This window comes from Ovis canadensis, chromosome 25, assembly GCF_042477335.2.
Source record: "Ovis canadensis isolate MfBH-ARS-UI-01 breed Bighorn chromosome 25, ARS-UI_OviCan_v2, whole genome shotgun sequence".
NCBI lineage: Eukaryota > Metazoa > Chordata > Mammalia > Artiodactyla > Bovidae > Ovis > Ovis canadensis.
The window spans coordinates 18,327,954-18,333,541 of NC_091269.1; the positions used below are offsets into that span (position 1 = coordinate 18,327,954).

At 45.5% G+C, this 5,588-nt stretch overlaps 1 long non-coding RNA gene across 1 annotated transcript; it reads left to right on the forward strand.

Annotated features, from left to right (window-relative positions):
• The first annotated feature begins 494 nt into the window (after nt 1–494).
• LOC138430411 (uncharacterized) lies at nt 495–5,386 on the forward strand. The gene is made up of 2 exons (XR_011253156.1): nt 495–3,507; nt 4,360–5,386. It is a non-coding gene; the product is annotated as an uncharacterized lncRNA (long non-coding RNA).
• The last annotated feature ends 202 nt before the right edge of the window (nt 5,387–5,588 follow it).

Below are 5,588 nucleotides of genomic sequence, written 5' to 3' on the forward strand. Positions count from 1 at the left end.
TTCCTGGGTTGTGTCCCCTCTGGTAGCCAGCTATGGCTGGACGACAAGAACCATGTTTTTCTTGTTCTATCCTTACCAAAAGTTCAGCATTAAGTTTATTTTTTCTTAAGAAAAGTAAAAAGAAATAGGTGGACAGGAGGAAAGAAAGGAAGGAGGAAGGAAAAGAAAGTCACAGAAATGTAATGAAAGAGATAATTATTGAGTCAAACATCAAAGGATGTGTATGATTTTTCTAAATCAGAAAAGGAAGAAGGAATTATTAATTCTACCTGAAATGGGAAAAGAGTCAGCAAAAATATCAGAGAAAAGGTGATATGTAAACCAAGACTTAAAGGGCACCAGGATTTGCTACATGGGAAAGGAGAAAAGAGGGTAGGTTATAACAGGAGGGGTGATACATTTACAAAGAAACATAAATCCTTGGAAATGAGATTCCATCAGGCATGTTGAACATGTAAGCTGGATGTGAGGAACTAAGGAGATCTGAGGTGACTACAGATTGTGAGACCATGAGTGGTGGACCAAGACAGTAGTTCATACAGTAGAAATAACTGAGCTGGTCTTTGATTTAGAGACAAACCTCGAGCAGAAGAAGGGAGGTTTGAAGACAGACTGGGAGATTAATGTGGACCCTTCACCGTGGTGCAGACAGAAGGTGATGAGGGTCTGAGACAGACATGGGGCTGGGGAATGAAAAGCTGAGGACCAGTGTTAACACTATGGGGCAGAACCTTTAGAAATGATTGACCATGGAATAAGTTGCATTCAACGTCAAAAAGAAAATCTTAAAGGAAAGATGACCACACCACATGCAGAAATACCGAGTCAGGAGGAGAAGTCAACGAGGGGAAACAATCATTTGATTACACTACATGATTAGGAAGGGAGGGCTGCACCCTTCTGGAAGGGAGGGCTGCACCTGCTGGCTGGCAGGGGTTTTCAGCCATCTGCCCCAAGCAGCACCTTTCACATGATGTCAGAGCTCACTGTCATCATTCTGGCCTGTCTGCACGTCAGTCTTAAACTACAAAATGGGTGTGCAGGCTCTGCACACCCCAAACTTTCTGACTTCTGCCCTGTTGAATATGATCTCACTTTACCCTTCCCTGAGGAAGGATCAGTTTGGTGTTAGTGCTACAACGCATACCACCCTCAAACCTTAAAGCCTCACAGCAATAAAAGCTCATTTCTTTTTTTCTTTCTTTCTTTTTGGCTGCATTGCACAGCTTGTGGGGTCTTTGTTCACTGACCAGGAATTGAACCAGGGCTGTTGGCAGTGAAAACATGGAGTCTCAACTACTGGGCAGCTGGGGAATTCCCAGGGCTTATTTCTTGTTCACATTACACATTGTTGCGAGTCAGGAGGGGGCACAGCTTGTGTCATCACTTTCCTCTCTCTGGGTCCCAGCTGATGGAGCCACTGGTCATAGTCATGATGGCAACAGGAAGAGAGGACATGGCGACACGTGCCCTGGCACTAGAACTTCCACATCAGTGGCACGTCTCCTGGGGAAGAATTACAAATAAGTGAATAAATGGTCTTTCCCAGCCCCTGGTGTGTTCTGCATTCACTATTCCTTCCCATGGGCACGGAAAAGAAAGAAAAGTTAACTTGATGGTGGAGAAGCTTGGCAAACACCCCACTGGCCAGGTGACCAGGGAGAAGTCACACTGATAACCTGCGGCCTTGATATGATGCCCTGAGAAGCCACTGACCTCTGAGTCTCCCTTCCAAAAACCTACAACCCTTGGCTAATCACAAGACAAGCACTGGACAAACTCAAATTGAAGCACATTCAACAAAATCCCTGACCAGACCCCTCAACGTTGTCAAGTAAAGTAAAAGACTCATTTCTATTAAATAAAAGGGGCACAAGCAATTTTTAATTGCAAAATTGATCCAAGAACTTGGAGCGACTTGTTCACACTGGATTCTGTCTCTGTGATCCTGTCACTCAGTATCATTATGAGATTACAAAAATAAGTAAAGTCTATTTTTCTCAGGTGAATAGCTTGTGGCCAGGAGTGACCAAATACCAAATAAATTTATCAGCTGCAGTCAGAGAGGGAGAGGAAATCAAGTCAAGTGGCATTTGCTAATGTTCTGTGAAACAAGCATAAAAGCAAAGGAAAATAACAGTGTTCAGAATCATCACTTCACTCCCGTTTCATTGGCTGATCCTGGTCTGGTGGCCACACTTAACCCAAATTGTGTCTGGGTATTTACCTCCCTCCACCCTCTGGAGCTGAAGCACAGTGCCATTTCCTGGGCTTCTGTGGCTCTGGGCCCCCTGGTACTGAGGGTTTGGGTTTTTCTCTCTGCCCACCCCAGAGGGACATCTCTCTTGGTTCTGTCTCGTCCCCACAACACAGAGTCTCTCCTTGTTCAGAATGTTTGTGCTAAACCCACTAACCCAGCCATGCACAGAGCAGAGATAATAATATCTGGGTTGCAATGTGAAAGGGCATTTGAATTCAACTGATTCGAGTGGGAGGAACAGCCGATGTGACCATACCTAGGACCAGGCAGGCTCCGAGGGGTCTTGGTAGGGGCCCAGTCTGGCAGGCCCAGCAGGCTCTGATTCGGGGAGTGGGGTACAGTAGAGGGGCCATGGTGTGGGGCTAGCCCTTCTGAGTGCAGAGAACCACAGAAAGGGCTTAGGGTGGACACTGTTCTGGGAGATGAATATGAGGATGGTGCCCAGAAAGGATTCTGGCAAACTCTCTGTTAGAAATTGTATAATAAGAGATGCTACCCACCTCTCATTCAGATTACCAGAAGTGTTCTGGAAAAGAAAACAATAAGAAGTTCAAAGGTGTCAGCGAGGCGGAAGCTGTATGTATGTATTCTGTACTTTCTGTACTTGACAAGTGAAAGAAAGCCTGTACTTCCCACAGGCTTACTTGGAGACGTCTTGTTAATGACAAACTGTTCTTTTCTCTTTCTCATGTGACTTTTTCCGAAGCCTTTTCTGGCCCTCGTTTCCACTTCTGTGCCTTTTACAGTAACCTGCATCTCTGAGGGGCTCCCAGGGTCATTTCTACCTCCGATGAATTAGCAGCTGGGCTGGAAGCCAAGATCAGGCAATTTCATGTTTACAAATGGCCTTGTTTCATCTGCTGGGCTCTGTCATGGTTGGTGGGCCAGTGGCCACACAGATCTTGCTGTGCCCTCCGGAGAACGTCTCCTCTTTTCTGGCGTCCCTTCTCTAATCAGGGTCATTACACTTGTGTTTCCTCAAATGCTGCCACTGACTGATATATTTCTGTTTCATGAAAGAAAGTAATTGAGTTGGTGTCTTTGCCATGAGGATACCTCAACGTCTATAGCAGCTGCTCTGAAAGGTGAGCAGAGACTCAGAGCAGCGAGCAGGCTTGGGGAGCAGCGGGGCCCCCTCAAGCCTTCCTACCTCCCAGTGCCTCCACACCGCGTCTGGAAACTGTGCTCAGCCAGCTGTCTCCACTCTGCTGAAAAACTTCCTGCTGTTTTCATGATCTGCTGTTTAGGTAATAATCTCATCGCTGTCCTGGGCATTTGACTCCTTCACAGAGATTTTTATGGCATCTGTGGGGTCCCTTGGCTAACGGAGCACAGAATAATGTACAGCAGTCAGCACAGCACTTAATACCCACGTGGAGAGCAAGGATGCTGGCTGCTCGCTGTTCAGTTTCCGAATATCCTGTTCCTTTTTGCCTTCGTTTGATTTTGCTTTGTTTCAGGAAACATGAGCATAGAACACTCAATTTGGCTTTCCTCCTTCCTGGATTAGAAATGAATTTTGTTGGTATGGGATCTGACCACAGGCTATTTTATTAGCCAAATAAAAGTTTCATTAATTTTAGTGATCTCATAATTACACTGGATGGGGGACTCTGGTGTGAGTAGGTCATGACACTGTCCTCACGCAGCTTCATCTTCTGTATTTTCCCTTGAGATGAACAGTGTGATCCTGATGATTTATGTAACTACTTAAATACAGATTGCAAAACAGCAACAAAAATTGGATACTGTCATTGTTCTCTGGGTAATCAGAGGCTGCTTCTTTGTGGGGACGGTCTGCCTCCAAAAAGGGGGCCCCCAGGTCCTGTGGGAATGGAACAGGCAAGAAGACAGACAAAACCCGTCAGGCACCTGGAGAACCTGACAGGCTCTGATGACACAGGCAGATCACGGTTGCCTTTCCCTTGCCATTTCTTTTCCGTAAAAGAAAGGATTTCAGATCCATTATATGAATATGCTTAAAATACAAATAATCTTTTACTCCTCCTGGTAGCTTTTAAGACAAGTAGAAGAAATGATTGCACTAAATGGCATTTGAATTGTACAGCAAAAACCTAATTCTATCTATTGCTTTACAGTTTAAACACATTCAGAGTGACGCAACACACTCAGCGTGGGTGGATCTCACAAAATGTAAAGCTGAGTAAAGGAAGCCGGACCCAGAAGATCCCATCCCACACAATTACTTATATAAAAGGATGCAAAACTAATCTGTGGTGTTAGGAGACCAAGGATCGGTTATCACTGGGGTTTTAACAGGAGTGGGGCAGGGCAGGGGCACCTGGGGGGCTGGTCATGCTCTGATCCTGGTCACATGAGTCTGTTCACTGTGAATTAGGTCAGGGCAACTTGTGTACATTTTTGTAAACAGGCTGCACTTCAACAAAAAAAAATTTTAAAAATCATTAAAAGGCACCTATGTGGTATTGGAGAAGACTCTTGGGAGTCCCTTGGACTGCAAGGAGATGCAACCAGTCCATTCTGAAGGAGATCAGCCCTGGGATTTCTTTGGAAGGAATGATGCTAAAGCTAAAACTCCAGTACTTTGGCCACCTCATGCGAAGAGTTGACTCATTGGAAAAGACTCTAATGCTGGGAGGGATTGGGGGCAGGAGGAGAAGGGGACAACAGAGGATGAGATGGCTGGGTAGCATCACTGACTCAATGGACGTGAATCTGAGTGAACTCCGGGAGTTGGTGATGGACAGGGAGGCCTGGCGTGCTGTGATTCATGGGGTCGCAAAGAGTTGGACAGGACTGAGCGACTGAACTGAACTGATGTGGGAAAAGAATCTGAAAAAGAGTGGATATATGTATATGTATAACTGAGTCACTTCGCTGAACACCTGAAACTAACACAACATTGTAAATCAACTCTGCATGTGCGTGTTCAGTCTTATCTGACTCTTTGAGACGCTATGGACTCCTCTATCAGGAGAGTCTCCAGCAAGAATACTGGAGTGGGTTGCCATTTCCTTCTTTAGGGGATTTTCTTGACCCAGGGATCAAGCCTACATGTCCTGTGTCTCCTGCATTGGTGGATTCTTTACCACTTGAGCCATCAGGGAACTCAACTATACTCCAATATAAAATAAAAATTAAAAAGTCAATAAAAGGAAATAACTTCTCACTGAAAGAGAGGATTCACATAAATTATTTCATTTAACTCCCTGACAACAGCTTGTGACCCCACTCTGAAAGTGCTTTGGGCCTTGGAGGATACCTCTCTGCTCCTGAAATGAGGAGGGCCCAGCCCACCATCTTCTGAGGGGGTCCAGTGTGTTCCCTCCCATGGCCATCCCCAGTT